The following is a 20,711-nucleotide window of genomic DNA, read 5'->3' on the forward strand; positions in this document are numbered from 1 at the left end:
GTTTCATTCCTGGTTTTAGTAACTTGAGTCTTTCTTTCTCTTTTCTGGATCATTTTAGCTAAAGGTTTGTCAATTTTGTTGATCTTTTCAAAGAACCAATCTTTGATTTCATTGATTGTCACTATTGTTTTTCTATTCTCTATTTAATTTGTTTCCACTTTAATCTTTTTTATTTCCTTCCTTCTGCTTGCTTTGGGGTTCCTCTTAGTTTGCTCTTCTTTTCTAGTTTCTTAGGTGGAAGTGTAGGTTATTGATTTGAGATCTTTCTTCTATTTTGATATAGGCACTTACAGCTATAAATTTCCCTCTAAGCACTGCTTTAGTTGCAGCTCATAAGTTTTGGTATGTTGTGTTTTTATTTTCATTCATCTCAAAGTATTTTCTAATTTCCCTTGTGGTTTGTTTGTTGACTCATTGCTTAGTTAGGAGAGTGTTGTTTAATTTCCACATATCTATGAATTTTTCAAATTTCTTTTCTTTTTTTTGAGGGGGTCATCGCCCTTTATTGTGGGGTCCACACAGTGGGTGCCAGGCCCCTCCTGCTGAGGGAAAGCTGAGACCACCACCTGGGTTGACCACTGGGCTCCCATGAGCTCAGTCTCCTTCCATTCCCTTAACCCCAGGCTGAGCATTTGCACTGGATCTCGGGGGGCCTGGGGGACCTCCAGGGTCTCCATCACCTTCTCTCCTATGGGCTTGGGAGCATCATTGGTCAGGTAGCAGGAGCCAGGGTAGGTGGTGTGTCACCTGGTGCAGCAGACCTGGGGCTGGGGCCAGGGCCCTGGCCCACAGCTGTAAAGCCCCAGGTGGAGGCAGTGGTGGCAGCCCCAGCTGTGCCATCCTCAGGTTTGAGGTCCTCCAGGTCTCATAGATGGTGGGGACTGTGGTGCAGTGGCTCAGCCACCAGTGCAGGCTGACCAGCAGGGGCTGAGATGGGGAGGCCACATCCACATTGTTACCCAGGGCCACCCAGACCAACACAGGAAACTTGGTGGTATCCTTGATGGCCCTGGTGAGTTCACGGGTGGTGGCCCATGTTAGCTGGTTGCCATTGAGCAGGAGCTGGGTGAGGCGGGGCAGTGCCCAGGGGCTGGGCAGCAGCAGGCCCAGCAGCTCGTCACTTAGCCCTGTGAAGCTTAGATCCAGCACCATGAGCCCCGCACCCTGGCTGCCCAGGTAGTGCATTATGTGCTGCACGTCCCACGCTGACAGCAGGATTCCTGAATGGTGCATGGTCTCCCTGCCAGCAGAGTCTTCTGGAGGCTGCTCTTGAGGCAGCTCTGGGTTTTCCTTTGAGGCAGGACCTCACTACTGCTTGGAGTGTGGGGTGAGGTGGTAGATGAGCTGCTGGCAGATCCTGTCTGAGCACTTCCAAAGCTCATAGTCTGTTTTGGGCACTATAAGTCCTGGGGCTGGTTCACAAGCAGGTCATGGGAGATGGGGTCCACCTCTACATTCCTGTAGAGGATGTTGGTAAGGAGGGTCCCCTCAAGGCCCGGGTCCTGGCACAGGAGGTGCAACAGTTGCTGGGCACACTCAGGCTGCTGCTCACAGAGTGTAGACTTGATCTCATGGAGCCAGGGCACCCAGTGCTCATAAGGCACGGGCCCACACCCTGCCGCAGCCCCGGCCTCCGAGCCCACTTCAGGTCCCACGTGCCTGCCCAGTCATGCCCCCATGGCCACTGCGCAGCGGGCATCAAGCGTGGGGGCGGGGGGCCGGGCCCTCAAATTTCTTTTGATTAATGGCTTCTAATTTCATTTCATCAGGTTAGAGAATATACTTTGTATGATCAATCCTTTTAAATGCATCAATACTTGTGTTATAGCCTAACATATAGTCTATCCTGGAGAATGCTCCATGTGCACATGAGGAGAATGTGTATTGTGTTATTTCTGGGTGGAATATTCTATAGATATCTGAGGTCTAGTAGGGTATAGCGCTGTTTGAGTCTTCTATTTCATTGTTGATCTTCTGTCTAATTGTTCTTTCCAGTATGTAAAGTACAGTATTTAAGCCCTCAGATATTACTGTTGAATTGTCTAGTTTTCCTTCAATTCTGTCAGTTTTGCTTCATAAATTTTGGGGCTCTGTTGTTAGGTGCATATATGTTTATAGTTGTTACATCTTGTTGAATTGATGCTTATACCGTTACAAAATGTCCTTCTTTGTGTCTAGATACGGCACTTTTGGAATCTTTGAATGATGTTGTCATTGGAAATTTTATCCCAGTGCACAAGTACTGTTCATGACCTCTGGTACTAATAACTTACTATATTGCTTTTTGAACCAATCATCTAAAGGCTTGTGAACAACAACATTCAAAACTTGCTCGTAAAGTCATACCCCCAGGAAGAATGACTAAATCTGGTTTAAATGTTTTTGCCCTCTTTCTTTATTCTGTCAGGTGACCTCTCTTAGCATCCCAAACCAGCTGGCTGAGGTTATTTCAGGCTCTTTTCCTGAAATAGTACTGTTTGTTCAGGATAAAGTATTTGTGAGCACCTTTTACAACATGAGAAACTTTAAGCAGACTTAAATATAATCCAACTCCCTCTTACTCAGTAAATAATTTTAGGGAAAAATTAGCTTGCCTAATATTCAGGCATACGCAGTTTTCAGCTGTATATGCGGTTGTTTTCATTCTACTTCATGAAGAGGCTCAGCTGATCATACATCTCGCCCTATCCGCTCCTTCTTCTCCTTTGGCTTTCTGGTGCTTTGAAAGTTGCCCCTCGCAGGGCACTGGACTTTATCAGTGCACAGTCTTGGTGAACAGCATGTGGGTTCTAGCGAGACATGTAGCTTGATGTCCAGGCCTCAGGAGGGCCTTGGCTGGGTCTCCGGATCTGCTTCCCATCCAGACTTTGCCAGGTAACTAACAGGCTTGGTCAGTTAAGCAGGAAGCAAAAGAAGCATAGCCTTGTTTTCCATAAAGATTAATTTTCTTCAGGACACCAAAGAGGTGTGGGTCATTCAAGGCCAACATCACCATTCCTGAGCCTATTGCTCTCTCACTCTGGGCCACTGGCTCTACACTTTGAAAGGCATTCTCAAGAGTGTTTAGGAGAAAAGCCCATCTGTATAGTCAAATGCACACACACACACACAAAACATACATGCACACATACACACACACGCCACACGACAGTGCTTGGTATTCTTCATGGAGTTCTAGAACCTCAAGGCTAGCAGGGCCCGAGACGTTCTCTCATAATACAACCAAAGGACCCTTCTATTCATTCACATGGAAATGTGACTGGGTCCAAAGACACAGGCTCATTTCTTGATGTATGTATCCAAATGTGACTGAGAAATGCGCTTTTTGAAAATCGGATCATCTGGCTTTAAAATACACATCGTAAGTAAGAGTGCCAGTGAGACTGTCAACTATGCGCTGTGTTCAGGACTTCTGGGTTACTGACCCCTCTTGTCTTCTTCCCAGCTCTCTCCTACCCCCAACCATTGTTCTCCTCTTTTAAGAAATCAAATGAGAGAAGGAATACATCTTACCTGGGTAGAAAACAAGACTCAGAGAGCTGTGACACCTGTCTTTTGACATTTAGGAACTTGTGGGTTGGGAGAGAATGCAGGCTTAGCCTGTGTGACCCCAAGAGATCAAACTGGATCTAGTGGAAATCACATGGATTCAGATGTTTTAAAAGAGCTTCCTATTTGGCAAGAGTGTTCAAAGAAATAATGGCCTGTCTTGGGAAGTAATAAACTTCTTGTTCCTGGAGACAGTAAAATATAACCTTGATGCTCACTCATTAATGTATTATTTAGCAATCTCTATTTGGAGCCCTGCTCTGTTGTAGGAGCTAGGGAAAGAGCTGTGAACTAGAGAGGCTGGAACCCTGCTCTCGTGGAGCGTCCATGTTAGTGGGGTGGAGGATGCAGACCCAAAACAAGGAAACCAAAAGCTTCTTAAAATCATAGTTTGTGATACCTGGTAGGAGGGACGTGGACAGGCCGCTATGGCCGGGAATGAGGGGGCCCAGCCTCCAGTGTTTCCAGGATGGTCCAGATGGGAATTGGACACTGGGACAGTGATTCTGTGACTCAGCAATGGGTACTACTTGAGTGCTTTGTCGCCCAGGAATTCAAGATAATCCAGGAGATTTGGGGGTCAGTTACCGGGGAGTTGATGGAGAGTAGCAAAGGGCTCTGAAAGCCGACTCTGGACACAGGAGCCCCCACTCCCCGAAATCAGTAGACTCTTGTTTGCTGCTGGTTTTTAGCCCAGGTTGGACTTTGTTTTTGGCCAAAGGTCATTATGTTGGTTTTTAGCAGAAAGAGTCAGGTTAAAAGAGTTGGCCTGATATCTGGATTTCTTTTAAAAATCACCTTTCAAGGTCTGTCCTGGAATCAGGGCTTTTTGGGTCAACATCTACACCTGGTGTTGGAGGGGCAGGAATGAGGACAGCTCATCCTACACGTATTCTTCATTTGGCCCACAGAGGCGTTTTGGTTTTCTTTAAGCCAACATTTAAAATTGAGTGTTTTACATAAAAATCCAGATTTCCGGTTTTTCTTGGAAAAGTTGAAGATGTGTCAAGAAACGTGCACCCTCCCACTAGGTAACGTCGGCTGGAGACGTTCAGTGTCAGCCGCCTTCAGACGGGGTGGGGCTCTGCAGTTCATCATGGTCCCTGTTCAGCCTGCTTCTCTCCTTCCCGAGACCTGCTTGGCTCCTGGAGGCATTTGAGTATTTGACTCGTGATCTGTGCATTTCTAGCCCAGGAGAGCGGAACTGTTGTTTAATGATGACTGCTTTATGACCCTGTCCTATTGTCAATTTGAAAAGAAAGGATATTGTTGAACTTTGGACTGTCAGAGCTGAAAAGGCCTTTTTAAAGAACCAGTCCGTCCCCAGGCCAAACCCCTGCTGAATTCACAGGGAAACAGAAGATCTAAGAGGAGAAGACTTGCCCACAGTCACACACCGAGCTGAGGACAGTGACATCCATGGGGAGTCACCCATACATAGAAATCCCACAGTAACCATTAAGTTGAATTGAATCCAAAGCAATTTAAGAACAAGTTTCTATAATGGAAGGATTTTTTTTTTTTTCCTCAAAGTCACTGGAAATAAGTAAAAAAAGAAAAAAAGGAAATTCTGTATTCTTTGCCAGGCCCATTTGAATGTTGTTAACAACATTAAAAAAAACTTCTGGATAAAAATATCTGAATGTCTTAGTTTAGTCATTATCTTGTTGATTTGCACTTAGAGTTTAATTTAGAAACCCGAGGACAATCCTAATCCCTTTGGCTAAGCTCTCCAGGCAGATGCCATAGAGATATTAGACTCTCTCCACGGCTTCTCAGTGCTGGGGAAGGGGAGCCTCTCCCCTGGTTACAATGGGGAGCATTCTTTGCTTACAGAGGGCGCCTTGAGACGTTGGGCTCTCATCCTTCATCCTTCCACTTTGGCCAACCTGGATGGCTTTTAAGGTGCACAGCAGAAGGACTTGACGTACATGTATTGTGAAATGATTACCACAATAAGTTTAGTTAACCTGAAACTTACACAGTGTGGTATGTTGATTCTGTCTCAGTAAAATTGGAAAAATAAAAACAAATAAATTTTTTAAAAAATTGGATATGTGGTAATGGTATTGTGATTATGTTTTCTTTTTCTTCCCTAAAGGAGACCTCTCTTTTTAGTGATCTACATTGAGGTATTTATGGTTAAAGTGATATCTCCTGTATTTGCTTAAAAAATACTGTTGAGGTGGGTGATGAATAAACTGGCAGGTGTATACATGAAATGACATTGACCATGGGTCGATAATAACTGGAGCTGGGTGATGTGTACATGGGGGGCTCATCATGCTACTCTCTAGCTTTGTACGTGATTGAAATTTTCCATAACAAAATGTTTTCAAAAGTAAAAAAAAATAGAAGATGGCTTTTCGAGTGTCCTGGTGAAGAGTGAGTTGTTAAGGGGACGAGGCCTGATTCCAGGAGGCTGAGTAAGGCTGAGTCCCATTGAGAGTAACAATGACGCTGAATTTTAACAAGCAGCCACATTTGTGGAGCATCCAGCAACTGTCAGGCACTGTTCTGAGAGAGTCCCACCCATCGTCTCATGTCGTTCTCACAACAACTCTGTGAACCTGGTTCTGGTTATTACCCCCATTTTACAGATGAGGAAACTGAGGCACTGAGAGCTCAGGGACTTGTCTGGGGCTGTACAACTGCATATGTTAGAGCTGGGATGTGGACCCTGTCTCCAGAGCCCAGGTGTTTTACCACTACTTTTTTTCAAGACAGTTCCAGAGGCATAAGGCACATTTCTGAGCTTCTCGTTCAATATTCCATTCGTAACAGATGATGCCTCTTAACTCCCAGCTCTCTAGATCTGTGCCGCCCAGTGTGGTAGCCACTAGCCTCATTTAGCTGTTTAATTTTAAAATAATTAAAAGTGATATAAAATTAAAAATCCAGCCCTCAGTCACACTGACCACATTTCAGGGGCTCAAGGCCCTGCGTGGCCAACGCCCACCCTGTCAGACACTTCAGATATGGAACATTCCCATCATCGTGGGAAGTTCTTTTGGACGGCACTCTTATAGGTGAAGAATTTGAGGCTCAGAGAGGCAAGGAGACTTGTCCAAACACACACAGCAAGACCCAGGATTGGATAAACACAAATCGCGATGCCATGTCTCAGTCCTGTCCTTGGCCCTCTGTTGCCTCCTCCTGCTCATCTCTTTTTTGCCTGTGCAGTGAGATTTCAAGTTTATCAAGGGCAAGCAGCATGTGTTTTATTTTATTTGTGCATCACACTCCAGCTGCCCAACCTTTTCCCCCTTCCAGGGCTGAGCACATAGTAGGGCCCTCACAAGTTCTATGCACATAGTAGGGTCCTCAAAAACCCTCTCGCCTTTCCTTTCCTACTCTTCACTTTCAAAATGACAGAGGGAGTTCTGGCAAGTATCAATTCTCAAGTTTTAACTAAAATGTGTTATTATAATTTTTTTTTTGAGCTGGCAAACTTAATTGCGTAAGGCAGAGAGATGGTTTTTATTTGAAAACCTCCAAGGACTAGTTCGCTTCGTGGGGGTAGGAGTGAGAGGACCTGTACTGTTTGCTTTTCTGGAGGTGAGAGTGGGGGCAGGGCATGTGGGGACCGGGGCCCTCAGGAGCTGAGCACGACCTCGGTCTTGAAAGAATCCTAACCGAGGGTTAGTTGCTTGTATCGACCCTGGAGACTGGGTGCCCTGGGCTGCTCCAGCTTCAGCAGCGAACAGCTGTGTAAGCTCGGACAACCTGTGCAACCTTTTGAGGCTGCATTTCATAATTTGTAAAGTGGAGTTTGGCCTCCAACAGTCAGGAAGCACCTTTGAGATAACCTACATAAAATGCCAGCAAGGAGCCCAGCCGGACGCCTGATAGATAGTCACTGTTATCTTTATCACCTATGAGGTAAATTACCTATTTGTCACTTTCACTGAACTGAAGAGTCCTTAAGGGCAGGACCCTTGTCCATCTCGCTAACTGCTGTATCCTTGTGATACAATTCCCAGCCCCATAGTAGATGTTCAATAAATATCTCTTGAAACAAGGAAGGGGTATCTTAGTCTCAGAAAAAGTTTGTGCTATACAAAACACTTAAATGTTTATAGTTTGGCTCTCATCAGATACATAAATCTCTAATTATAACCCATTTGTCAAGCAGTTGTGTGGGCACTGCTTGAACACCTCCACTGATGGGGAGCTCATTACCTTATAAGCAGCTTTTTTCAGTTTGGACCCCTCCATTGGGCTTGAGGGCAATCACACATGTCTGGCTGAACTACAGACAGGAGGTGTCATGCCCCTCAAGGGCACCCTCCTATGTCTCTCAGCTACCCAAGTCTCTTAGTCCTTGTAGAAACAGGGCCATACAAAGTGAGTCTCCAGTCAGCTCTGTGGAGTTTCCTGGCTATCACTGGGAGTGGGGAGAGAGGTGGAAAAATGAACCTAGAGAATCTGGCTATAAAACACATTACCTGCATTTATGGTCCTCGTGCCCCAAGGCCTGGGATAAAGTGAAGAAGGAAAAACATTCCACTCTGGCTCTCAGTGACCCCTAAAAGAAACCCCCCGTGGAGTCATTTAAGATAGTAATTTGAGTATAAACTGCAGCATGCGTTCCCAGCCTGCCCTCCATAAACTCAGGACCCTCACAATGATCGGCACCAAATTGCTTGAAAATGTGGCCCAGAACCCTTCCAGATGAGGGCCCAGCTCAGAGAAATAAAAAGTTCAGGGTATGTTGCTATAGCATTAAAATCAAGGGAGTATGCACGAACCTCAAACTGTGCACAGAAAATATGTTCTTTCTGTATGCCCTGCCCATGGAAAGCTAAGCCAGCAAAAGTCGTAAAAATGTCAGGCAGGGAGCTGGGTGGGAAAAATGTATGTTTAAAAGTAAACATGTAGCTCTGTGATAATTGTGTTCCCTGAAAAGCTAAAGATGATGGCGAGAAAGAAAAAGAACTGGGAATAAAGAGAAAGTCAGGGAGAATGGGAGTCTTTGCATTTTGAGGAAATATCATCCTCATCCATTCATTTGCTCGAGCTAAGCACTTAAGAGCCCTCCTTGATTCTTTCCTTTCATTAGTTCCCTGCATCCAATCGACTAGCAAGTCCTGCAACCTGACGTTTCCAAAATATTAACTTGACCCATATGAAGTTGCCAATATTATAACTTCTTCGACCTACAAAAAATGGCAATTCCATGGGATTCAAGATAATTAAATTTCAGATCAGCTCTTTTTTCCATCACTGCTGCCGCCATCCCGGTTCAGGCCACCATCATCACTTGCCTGGACCATGCCCTAGTCCCCAGTTGGTTTCTCTGTTCCCGTTCCTGTTTGCTTTCAGTCCTTCACTGTTACGTTAGAAACTGAAGTAGACCATGTCAATCCTCTGATTAAAATCCTTCTGTGTTTAATCAGAGAAAAGACCTATGCATTGAAAACTATAAAGCATTGCTGAAAGAAATTGAAAAGATCTAAACAAATGGAGAGAGATGCCATGTTCATGGGTCAGAAGTCTCAATATTCTCCTTTTCAAGTTGATTTATAGGTCTAGAGATATAGATTTAATGCAATTTCAATCAAAACTCCAGCAGGCTTTCATTTTGTATAAACTGACAAACTGATTTTAAAATTCATATGGGAGTGCAAAGTACCTAGAAGGACCAGAACAACTTTGAACAAGAACAAAGTGGAGGACTAACGCTGCTTGATTTCAAGACTTCTTAAAAAGCTACACTGATTCAGAGAGTGCCATTTTGGTGTAACGATAGACAGATAGATGAATGGAATAGATTACAGAGCTCAGAAATAGACCCATCATACATGGAAAATTAGTTTTTGACAAAGATGCAAAGGAAATTTGGTTGAGAAAGCATAGTCTTTTTAACAAATGGTGGTGGAACATTTGGACAGCTATATGCAAAAAGATGAACTCTGGTCCATACTTCACAACACATAAAAACTCAAAATGAAATGTAGGCCTACATATAAAATGTAAAACTATAAAAGGTCTAGAAAAAAATAGGATAAAAATCTTTTTGTAGGGGCTCACCCTGTGGCCAAGTGGTTAAGTTTACACACTCCGCTTCAGTGGCCCAGGGTTCCACTGGTTCGAATCCTGGGTGCAGACATGGTACCACTCATCAAGCCATGCTGAGGTGGCATCCCACATGCCACAACTAGAAGGACTCAGAACTAAAAATACACAACTATGCATTGGCGGGCTTTGGGAGAAAAAGGAAATATAAAATCTTTAAAAACAAAAATCTTTTTTCAGCTAAGATTGGCCCTGAGCTAACATCTGTGCCCATCTTCCTTTATTTTATATGTGGGGCACCTGCCATAACATGGCTTGATAAGCAGCGTGTAGGTTCACACTCAGGATCAGAACTGGCAAACCCCAGGCTGCTGAAGTGGAGTGCGTGAACTTAACTGCTACACCACTGGTCTGGCCCCAGAAAGCTTTTGGACTTAGGTTAGTCAAAGATTTCTTAGATATGACACCAAAAATACGATCCATGAAATAACAAATTGGATTTCCTCAAAAATAAAAACTTCTGCTCTTCAAAAGACTTAAAAAGATATATTTTATTCTAAGAGAATAAAAATATAAGCAACACAGTTGGAGAAAATATTTGGAAAGTGTATATCTGATAAAGAGCTTGTATCCAGAATATGCACACATGCACACACACACACACTCCCACTCTTAAAATTCAATAATACGAAAACAAAAACAAACAATTCAATGAAAAAATGGGTCAAAGATTTGAACAGAAAAAGAAGATTATGTGGAAGGCAAATGAACACAAAAAAAAGCTACTCAACAACATTACTTATTTTAGAAATGCAAGTTAAAAATCACAAAATGCCACTACACACCTATTAGAATAATAAAAATTAAAAAGAGTGAACATATGAAATGTTGGTAAGGATGTAGAGGAAATAGAACCCTCAGTCCCCATTGGTGAGAATATAAAATGGTGTAAGTACTTTGGAAAACAATTGGGCAGTTTCTTAAATAGTTAGAAATAGACATAAACATATACATATAGTAAATGTCTTAGACAGTCTGCTCCTACCTATTTGCCCAAGAGAAATCAAATTTTATGTCTACACAAAAACTTGTAACCAAATGTTCATTTCAGCTTTATTTATAATAGTTCAAAACTAGATTCACCCAAATGCCTATCAATAGACAAATAGATAAAAAATTGTGGTAACTTCATACAAAGGAATACTATTCTGGAAGAAAAAGGAATGATTAGTGATACATGCTACAACATAGATGAATCTCAAGATAATTATGCTGACTGAAAGAAGACAGAAAGAATATATACTTTATAATTCCATTTATATGACATTCTAAAAAATGCAAATGAATCTATTGTGAGAGAAAGTAGATCAGTGGTTATCTGGGGACAATGGAGGTGAGGGTGTGGGAAAAAGGGTAGGAGGGATTTCAAAAGACCAGGAGGAAACTTTTGGATGTAAAAGATAACATGATCACTTTCTTGATTGTGATGATGTTTTCATAGATAAATACATGTGTCAAAATGTACCAAATTGTACATGTTAAATGTGTGATTTATTGTAAGTCAATTATATCTCAATAAAACTGCTGTAAAAATGCTTCAGTGATCCATGAAGCCAACAGTTTCCTGGGACAAACCAGTCCCTCCTGTGCCTTATCCCTGCCCCTTGTTTGTTTTTTAGATGGTGCTAACCATTCATTTGAATAAACTCATGCAACCTTCCCGGGATATATGTGATACTTTTCAGGAAGGACTGGCTCACAGGAACTTTCTATTGAAGATGACATAGGCAAAATGGCAGACAAGGAAGCTCCAAGCCCTCATTCCCTATGGAGACATCAAAAAACAACCACAAACCAGCTAAAGTAATCTTATAGGAGCTCTGGAAAACAGTCAAATATCTACAGCAATCAAATAAATGCCTAATCAAGAAAAAAACCCATATAAAACTGTAGGAAAATTAGCAGCATTTTTGCCTGCTGTTATCCCACTGCTTCCCCAGTGCAGTGTGGTCTTGGTCTGGAGGAAGCAGCAACCCAGTTCCCAATTCCCTACCTCAAACTGGAGAAAGCAGAGCAGTCCTTATTAGCAGTGTTCTCACCTGTCTGGCGACTACCTAAAGGACTGGTTCTTGTTTCGCTTAACATGAATCTCAGGTGGGGAGAGGCAGTGAATGCTACTCAGGAAAGCTGCAGGAGACTAAGACCCCAGACACCTGGAGCAAGAGATTATGCGTAGAGACACACAATAGACCAATAGACCATCCAAAGCTCCCAAAGAGAAGTTGAAGTAAAATCTTTTGGAAAATAAAACATTTAAAGGCAAGTATGTATAGGGGAAAATTGAAAATAGCACACAGGTATAGGTGAGACCCATGTTCAAAATAGACCTAAGAAGACCTTAAGCTTTCCCCTCAAGCTGATCCCAAGGATTAGCCCAGCTAATTAGTGAAGGACTTCTCTGTCACAGCTAGTCTTCAAAGACTGGGAGAAATGGTTGCCATTTCAAATGGTCAATTTTTAGCAAAAAATGATAAGGTACACAAAGAAAAAGGAAAACATGTTCCATTCAAGGAAAGAAAATAAAGTGGCAGAAATTGTCCCTGAAGGTATCTGATCTATAAGACAGAGACTTTAAAAGAATTGTTTTAAATATTCTCAAAGAGCTAAGGGAAAACACAAAGACTAAAGAAAGTCAGGAAAATGATATATGAACAAAATGGGATTATCAACAAACAGAAGAAGTTATAAAAAAGAACGAAACAGATTCTGGAGCTGAAAAATACAATAATGGAATTGAAAAATTCACTAAAAAGTTCAACAGCAGATTTGAGCAGGCAGAAGAAAGAATAAGCAAACTCGAAGATAGGACATTTAAAATAGTTGAGTATGAGCAGTAGAAAGAAAAAAGAATAAATAGAGTGATTGCAGCCGGAGGGGCTTGTGGAATACTGTTAAGTGGACCAATATATGCATTATGGGAGTCCCAGAGGGGGACTATATTTCCCATAGAAAGAAAGGGGCAGAGAGCTTATTTGAAAAATAATGGCTGTAAATGTCCCAGATTTGAGGAAATAAATGGACATACAAATTCATCAATTTATTCATCATTTATACAAATGCATCAATTTATTTTTTATTTTTATTTATTTATTTTTTTGAGGAAGATTAGCCGTGAGCTAACTACTGTCAATCCTCCTCTTTTTGCTGAGGAAGACTGGCCCTGAACTAACATCCATGCCCATCTTCCTCTACGTTATATGTGAGACATCTACCACAGCATGGCTTTTGCCAAGAGGTGCCATGTCCACACCCGGGATCTGAACCAGTGAACCCCGGGCTGCCAAGAAGCAGAACGTGCAAACTTAACCGCTGTGCCACCGGGCCGGCCCCCAATTGGCACGAATTTAAAACAGATTGTTATAACTTTAGAATGTTATGCATAATTTTTATGGGTAACTACAAAGAAAATATCTATAGAATATACATGAAAGGAAATGAGATGAAAATCAAAATGTGCACTACAAAAAATCAACTAAACACAAAGAAGATAGTAATGAAGGAAATGGGAAACAAAAAGATACACGACATAGAGAAAGGAAATAACAAATGACAAAGTAAGACTTTTTTTTATCAGTAATTACCTTAAATGTAAATGGATTAAACTCCCTAATCAAAAGACACAGATTGGCAGAATAAACAAAAAACATGATACAATTATATGCTGTCTTCAAGAGACTCATTTTAGATCAAAAGATGCAAGTAAGTTAAAGTGAAAGGATGGAAAAATATATTCCATGCAAATAATAACCAGAAGTGGGCTGGGGTGGCTATACTAATATCAGACAAAATAGAGAAAATCAATTAAACCAAAAGTTGGTTCTTTAAAAAAATAAAATTGACAAACTTTTTGCTATATTGATAAGAAAAAAAGAAGACTCAAATTACTAAAATCATAAATGATAGTGGGCACATTACCACTGATTTTGCAGAAATGAAAAGGATAATGATAGTAAGAAGAGGGGCTGGCTCCATGGCCGAGTGGTTAAGTTCGCGTGCTCTGCTGCGGCAGCCCAGGGTTCGGATCCTGGGCGCAGACATGGCACTGCTCGTCAGGCCGCGTTGAGGTGGTGACCCATATCCCACAACTAGAAGGACCTGCAACTAAGATATACAACTGTGTACAGGGGGGGTTTGGGGAGATAAAGCAGAAAAAAAAAAGAAATTGCTAGGTCACAGGTATATTTAAAAAAAAATAGTAAGAAGAGAGTATGATCAAGAATTGTACACCAACAAATTGGATAAGCTAGGTGAAATGGACAAATTTTTGGAAACACACAACACACCAGACTGAATCATGAAGAAATAGAAAATCTGAATAGACCTATAACTAGGAGGAGACTGAGTTATTAATAAAAAACATCCCAGCAAAAGAAAGCCCTAGACCAGAGGACGTCACTGGTGAATTACATCAAACACTAAAATATGAATTAACACCAATATTTCTCAAACTCTTCTAAAAATTTGAAGAGGAAACACTTCCCAATTTACTCAATGAGGCCAGCATTGATCTGATATCAAAGCCAGACGAAGACACTACAAGAAAACTACAGATAAATATCCCTTATAAATACTGATGCAAAAATCCTCAGAAAATACTAAAAAACAGAATTCAGCAGTATATTAGAAGGATTATACACCATGACCAAGAGGGATTTATTCTTGGAATGCAAGGGTGGTTCAACATATGACCATCATTGATATATTCATCAAGGTAATACATTAATACACCACATTAACAGAATGAAGGAAAAAAACCATGTGATCATCTGAATGGATGCAGAAAAAGCATTTGACAAAATTCAACACCCTTTCACAATACAAATGCTCAACAAACTGGGAATAGAAGGAAACTACCTCAACACAATAAAGGACATATAAGAAAAACCCACAACAAACACCATACTCAATGATGAAAGACTAAAAGCTTTTTCTCTAAATCAGGAACAAGGCAGGTGTGCCCTCTTTTGCATCTTCTATTCAACATAGTATTGGAAATTTTAGCCAGAGCAATTAGGCAAGAAAAAGAAATAAAAGATATCTAAACTGGAAAAGAAGAAGTAAAATTCTCTCTGTTCACAGATACCCTGATCTTAGATGTAGAAAACCAAAAAGATTCCACAATAAAGCCTGTTAGAACTAATAAAAAAATTCAGCAAAGTTGTGGGATACAAGACCAATACACAAAAACCACTTGCATTTCAATACACTAAAAATGAAAAATCTGAAATAGAAATGAAGAAAAAAATTCCATTTACAATATCATCAAAAAGAATAAAATACTTATATAAACCTAACCAAGGAGGTGAAAGGCCTGTACTCTGAAAACTACAAAACATTGCTGAAAGAAATTAAAGAAGACGTAAATAAATGGAAAGACATCCATGTTCATGGATTGGAAGGCTTACTATTGTTAGGATGTCAATACTGCCCCAAACAATCTACAGATTCAATGCAATTGCTATAAAAATCCCAACTATGTTTTTTCAGAAATGCAAAACTCCATCCTAAAATTTATATGAAATCTCAAGGGACTCTGAATATCCAAAATGTCTTGAAAAAGAAAAACAAAGTTGGAGGTATCACTCTTTCTGACTTCAAAAGGTCCTACAAAGCTACAGAAATCAAAACTCTTGTACTGGTGTAAAGGCAGACATACAGACCAACAGAATAGAAGAGAGAGCCCAGAAATAAACCCTCACATGTGTGGTCAGATGATTTTCCACAAGGGTGTAAAACCACTGAGTGGGGCAAAGACAATCTTTTCAACAGATGTTGATGGGAAAGCTGGATATCTACATGCAAGAGAATGAAGTTGTACTTTCCCCTCACACTATATACAAAAATTAATTCAAAATGGATCAAAGATCTCAATGTAACACCTAAATTTAAAAAACTCTTAGAACAAAGCAATGGGAAAAGGCTGAGGAAGTGGGATTTGGCAATGATTTCTTGGATATGAGACTGTAGCACAGGCAGCAAGAGAAAAGATAGATGTTTGGACTTGACCAAAACGTAAAACTTTTGTGCATCAAAGGACACTACCAACAGAATCAGAGAAAATATTTGCAAATCATATATCTGATAAGGGATTAATATCCATAACATGTAAAGAACTCTTGCAACTCAACAACATATGATGCCGCAATTCCACTTCTGACTATATACCCCAAAGAATTGAAAGCAGCTATATTACACCCACGTTCATTGTAACATTACTCACAATAGCCAAAAGGGGAAGCAACCTAAATATCTATGGACAAATGCATAAATAAACAAAATGTAGTATATATATACAAAGAGATGAAATTCTGATGCGTGCCACAACATGGATGAACCTTGAAGACATTATGTTAAGTGAAATAAGCCAGCCACAAAAGGACAGATATTGTATGATGCCATTTACCCGAGATACCTAGAGTAGTCAAATTCATAGAGATGGAAAGTAGAGTGGTGTTTCCCAGGAGCTGGGGGAAGTGGGCCAATGGGGAGTTAGTATGTCGTGGGGACAGAGTTTCAGTCTGGGAAGACGAAAACGTTCTGGAGATGGATGGTGGTGATGGTTGCACAAAAATGTGAATGTTCTTAATGCCACTGAACTGTACACTTAAAAATGGCTAAAATGGTAAGTGTCACGTTATGTACATTTTACCACAATTGAAAAAAAAACCTATCTTATGAAGAAAAAAAAAATACTTCCGTGGCTTCCCGTCGCACTTAGAATACAATCTAATTTCCTCCCACAGCTCGCGGGGTCTTCCAGGACCTGATGCCTGCTCACCTTTCTGACCTCACCTGTGCCACTCTCCTCTTCACTCACCACACTTCAGCCACACTGATGTTTTTCTCTTCTGTCAACACGTGGAAGTGTTCCTGTCCCGTGGCCTCTGCATTTGCTGTCCTCTGCCTGCAGTCCTCTTCCTCCAGATGGCTCCATGGAGATATCCTTCTTGTCCTTCAGGTGCCAGCTCAAATGTCGTCTTATAAAAGAACCACTTCCCTGATCATCTAATTTAAAATCTTACACCTTGAGTTATTTTATCTTCTTTCTTTTCCATAAGTTATATTTCATCACAGAACACTGAGTCTTTCCTTTAAAGTATTTTTCACAATAAAAAATTATTCTTTTAAATCTTTTGTTGATTTTTATTCCTTTTACACATATATTGAGGATTATTATGTGCCAGGTGCTATTCTATCTAGGTTCAGGGTTGCATCAATGAAATAGCTAAAATTGAGCTTACGTTCTAGTGGAAAGATTCAGGCACAAGAGATATATTAGCAACATAGATATTATGTTAGATTGTGACAAGTGCTAAGGATGAAAATAAAACAGGCCAGGATAGAGCTGTTGGGGGTGGGGTTTTGCTTGTTCATTACCTGACCTCCACTAAAATGTAAGCCTCTGAGGGCAGGAACCTTCTCTGCCTTGGTTACTCTGTCTTGGTTATCCCTAGTGCCTAGAGTGGTGTTGGGAACATGTCACTAATATTTGTTGAATGAATGCTGTGTAGACCAATGATGGTCCGACTTGAATTAGGGGCTTGCAGCAGGGTGAAGGGTGGGGAGATTATTTATAGTTGGTGACTTCAACTTGCCCACTCATCCAGGAACTTGTGTCCTGTGAAACCCAAGAGATCTTCTTCCTTTTTTTTTGGTGAGGAAGATTGGCCCTGACCTAACATCTGTGCCAATCTCCCTTGATTTCGTATGTGAGATGCTGCCACAGCATGGCTTGATGAGCGGTATGTAGGTCTATGTTGGGGATCAGAATCTGCGAACACCTGGAGTGGAGTGCAGGAACTCAACCACTACACCATGGGGCGGGCCCCTTCCTTTTTTTTTTTGTTGTGGGAAAATACACATAAAATTCACCAATTTAGTCATTTTTAAGTGTACAGTTCAGTGGCATTAAGGACATCCACAGTGTTGTGCAACTATCACCACCATCCATCTCCAGAGCCTTTGGAGTCATCCTGTGCTGACGCTCTGCTCCTCTTAAGCACAAACTCTCCAGCCCCCTCTCCCCAGCCCCTGACAGCCTCTATTCTACTTTCTGTCTCTAGGAATTTGACTCTTCCAGGTACCTCAGATAAACGGCATCATGCAATATTTGTCTTTTTGTGGCAGGCTTATTTCATTTAGCATAATGTCTTCAAGTTTCATCCATGTCATAGCACGCATCAGAATTTCATTCTTTTTAGGTAAACACAATTTACTTTTTAGGTAAAGCTTTACTTTTTAGGCAAACCATTCTAATAGGTATGTAGTGGCGTTTCATTGTGATTTTAATTTGCATTTCAGAAGTGACTTTGTAAGGCTGAATAATATTCATTGTATGTGTATACCCAAGGGCGCTTCTTGGCTGTGCCGGTGTCCTCGTCAGGACTGTGATTGGTGAAGCAAGAACAGCTGGACCACAAACTCCTTGAGGATAGGGATCACGCTTCACTCGCTTGCTGCACGACCCCAGCGCCCAGCACCGGCATGCAGTAGGTGCCCAATACAGTGAAAGAGAGGCAATGTAAAGCTCCCTGACCGTCTGTGGACCCTCTAGACCTGTCCACTCCAATATTGGTACGTTCTCCCACCTTTCCTCCTTCATGGGGAGACATACTGGATGAACCTAAAGGATTCTGATTTATTTTCATCCAGTTGCCACCTCAAACCAGATGTAACTGGAACAGATGGATGGGTCTGTTCTCATCATATAGACCAGGGAAAGGATGAGAAAAAAACTGGACTACTGATGGGTGCCTGTGAAATTTATATCACCACTGAAATGCGGGGAACTTTTTTTCCTCATCGTCTTTATTAAGACTGCTCTTTTCACTTCTCATTTCCTTCTTTTCCTATCTCTTGCTGCGAGCTTGGATTTCCTTCTTCCCAGGATTCAGGTGAGGAAGTGCAATGGTGGCCGCACCGTGTAGAACCAGACGCTTCTGTAGAGCTGGATCAGCAAACACATCGGAGACATTACTTCAGACCCGGAAGAGCGCAGACGCCAGGCAAGGCCCCGCTCCTCGCAGTCAGGAGTGCTGGGTACTGAACCAGCTTGGAGCCACTTCCCGAAGTCATGTTTACACTGTCATGCTGTGCAAATTGGAGAGTTTCTTTCCAGGAACATCTGGGAGGACCAGCTGGACACGTGTTTCCCTTCTCATTAATTTAGGCTCCTAATTAATCGTGCAAAACCCAAACCAAATAAGCAGGAACCGGGACTGAAAATAATCATTAAGCCCCCAAACATGCACACAATTTAATGAAAACTTGGCCCAGGTGATTGGGCCTCTCTTGGCTCAGTTCTGTGGCTCTAGCTGGGGAGTTCCCCAGGGAGAAATGCTTGGGGAAGCAGACCTCTAGCGTAGATCTCTACCCTACACTGCACAGCACCGAACCTAGTGGACCTGGGGGACCCGGCTCAACTTCCTAATAATTCGTCAGGAATGGATTTCCCCTGAGTTAGTGTTGTGCGGGCATGAGAGTCCGACGGCTTGAGTTCAAACCCTCCCGGCAGCACCAGCTGCTGCTCACCTCTCTGGGCCTCAGTGTTCTCATCTGTAAAACAGGAATAATAATATTATCTGTCTCACAAGGCTACTGTGAAGATTAAATGAGATAATCTACTGAAGGAACTTTGCTCCGGCTCTGGCCTATTGTAAACTCCATGAGTAGTAGCCATTATTGTCGATGCTGTTACTGATCATTATTCTCATTAAAAATCTCCTCTGATGATGATAATGATTATAATTAGTCACATTAAAAAATAAAATAGGAGAAATGTCAGGGAAGCCAACTCGTGGAAATAAAAAGCCATTTTCCGCCTTTCTTTGTCATCTGTCTTGGTCTATAAGAGCCTGGCTGAGTGCATAATTTTGGTCATTAGACTCAAGGTACAGATTTCTTTTTTGACTCTGATAGCATCCTGAGTTAATGTCCCTCTTAAGCTTTATGGTAGCAGGGAAAGAGGTTAAGCTGCATCCACGTGAACGATGGCCATCCTGGCCTGGCTGGAGCAGGGCACCTGGTGGGGCTGGAAACTCCATTGCGCCTGATGAATAGAGTCTGGAAAATGCTGGTTTTGCAACCTAATCACATGCTGAGGACAAGGCTTCCTACTTCGAGGACAAACAGAGTTAAAAAGATTTATTGAAAGTGTTCTGAGGGAGTCTCGAACATCAAGCAGCTGTGGAAAGGGGGCTGACAGGTGAAGAGCAAGTGCATCTGAGGCCCACGGCTTTTCTTCGCCTCTGCTGCACGTGGGTTTCACAGGAACATATGTTCGGAGTTATATTGAGACTGTCCCCTTCCCTTTATGCCCCCAAAGAAGATCATGGAAAAGGAGTTTAGAGATGTGTTTGGAACAAAATGTGGTCCATTAAAAGGCAAACCTGATCATGTCATTCTGCCTGTTTGAAACTGCCCTTGAGATAAAAGGCAAACTCCCTGCCCGGTGGCTGTGGCGAGGCCCTGGGAGTCCGGCCCCCGCCCGCCCAGGCAGCCGCACTTCCGCCAGGCTCGCCCTCCCGCTGCCTCTCCAGCTTCGCCCGCCCCTTCCTTTCCTAGAAATCTGTCCAGCCGCTCCTGTCTCCTGACAAAGGCTCTTTACCTCTGCTTGAAGCATCTTCCGTCCTGCTCACACGGGACCAGGGCTGCTCTTCCCTCAGGCTTCAGAGTGAGTGGCGGTTCCTGCAGAGGTTGACCCTGACCCTGAGTTTGTCTGGTTTCGCTCCTTGTATCCGCCCACAGCCCCTCGTACCTCTTCTAGACCGGCAACTTCCATGTTTTATTGCAATCGGTTGTTTAATTGTCTGCCTCACTTGACAGACACAAGAAGGATGAGTGCAAGGGCCCTGTGGGGTGTATGTGTCTGACTCGACGTCTGGGACAAGTCTGGCCCTCTGTACCTCAACAGGCAATGAGCATTTGCGGGTTGAATGAAAGTCTAGCCCCACATGGCTGCTTCAAGCCTTGACTCTGAGGCAGATGACAGGGCCCTTGTTCAGGGGTGACCCAGTGCATGCTCTTCATCTGTGGGTTCAGGACCACACCACATCCCTCTCTCTGCCTCTCTCTACCAAGACCCC

At 42.3% G+C, this 20,711-nt stretch overlaps 1 pseudogene; it reads right to left on the reverse strand.

Moving 5' to 3' along the window:
• Positions 1 to 743: 743 nt before the first annotated feature.
• Positions 744 to 1,679, reverse strand: LOC124250023 (leucine-rich repeat-containing protein 75B-like; annotated as a pseudogene).
• Positions 1,680 to 20,711: the final 19,032 nt, after the last annotated feature.

This window comes from Equus quagga, chromosome 13 (assembly GCF_021613505.1).
Source record: "Equus quagga isolate Etosha38 chromosome 13, UCLA_HA_Equagga_1.0, whole genome shotgun sequence".
NCBI lineage: Eukaryota > Metazoa > Chordata > Mammalia > Perissodactyla > Equidae > Equus > Equus quagga.